This window comes from Chinchilla lanigera, unplaced genomic scaffold (assembly GCF_000276665.1).
Source record: "Chinchilla lanigera isolate Chin_1 unplaced genomic scaffold, ChiLan1.0 scaffold00008, whole genome shotgun sequence".
Taxonomy (NCBI): Eukaryota; Metazoa; Chordata; class Mammalia; order Rodentia; family Chinchillidae; genus Chinchilla; species Chinchilla lanigera.
Genome location: NW_004955409.1, coordinates 8,455,434 through 8,456,834, shown reverse-complemented (window position 1 = coordinate 8,456,834; position 1,401 = coordinate 8,455,434).

The window sequence follows — 1,401 nt, the reverse complement described above, 5'->3', positions numbered from 1 at the left end:
CGGGGGCGAGGCCGGGCCGGGCGCCGAGGCCCGGTCCGCACGGAGCAGCTGGGGGTGACGCGGGCTCCTGCGCCCCGGCGATGCGGCTTCCGGGACAGGGAACGGAGTGGCCCCGTTCGTTCCCAGGGAAACCGCGGACGAGGTGGACCCCTCAGCCGCCCGACTTCGCAGACGCTCTGCGCCCGAACTGCTCGCATCCCTGACAAAGCTTACTTTTCTGTACCAACAACCTCCATTCATCTTCCCGGTGCTCTGAACGGAGCCCAGGGACACTCTGCCACTGAGCCACACCCTCGCCAGCTTCTTCTGTTTTGAGACAGGGTCTCGTGGAGTCGCCCAGGCTGGGCTCCCACAGGTGATCCTCCTGCCTCAGCCTCCCGAGGTAGCCTGGATTGCAGGTGTGCACCCCCGCGTTCAGCCCGTACTGACCCTGAACCCGTTCCAGGCAGGGTCTTTCATTCCAGGGACGGTGACGCCCCTGCCCTTTGGCGGACTGGAGCTGTAGGACATAAAGGGGGGGCGCTGCTTGGCGGATTGGGCCCCGACGGGTGCTCTGGTAGTCTCGCAGGGTGCGGGGCCCTTCGCACAGGCGCTCGCTAGAGACTCCGGCGCGGCCCCGGGCAATCCGAGGGCGCCCGTTTGCTCGGCCAGCGAGGCCCCAGCTTTCACAGCAGCGGGCCCTTACGCGGAGGGGGCTCTTAAGACCTGAAACTCTGCGAAGGCGCGCCCGGCGGCCTCGCTCCCCGGGGACAGCGGGGAGCTCTGCGTGCCGCCACCCGCGGGGTCTGCCCCGGTGCTGTGCGGGCGGCTGAGGACCCGCCCGCCCGGTGCTGCTGGCTTCCAGCTCGCTGCCGGCTGAGGCTCGCAGCTTCCCCTGACTGCTCCGAGGGGGAAATCGGTGACCCAGGAGCGCAAAGTGACTTTCCCTTCCTGGCTCCGGGGGAGGGGAGGGAGAGGGGGGAGGAGGAGGGAGGGGAAGGGGAGGGGAGGAGGGAGGTCCTAGGAGAGGGTGGGCTCCTTTCTCCCCCCTCGCTTGGAGTCTCTCTGCCCCTCCCCGCCAGGCAGGAGGGAGAGCAACCAGTCCGGGTTCCTGCTGAGGAATGTGGGGACTACCAGGGCCCCAGGAAATACCCCAAGGCCGGGTCGTTTATGAGCAGGGGTTTCACAAGCGTGGAAGCCCAGGCGCCTGCAGCTGGATAATTGCTAGGTGGGCGGAGAGGGGCAGAGGGCGGCTCAGAGCGCCCTTTACCCAAGCAAGGCGCTGCCCTGCGCGGCCCTGCTCAGGGCTGCAGCCCGGCTCTTACTGAAGTCCCTTGTCCAGAGCAGCGTGGGGCGACTGCTTGCCGGTGGAGACCCAGGAAGTTTCTCTCCTCTCCTCTCCTCTCCTCTCCTCTCCTCTCC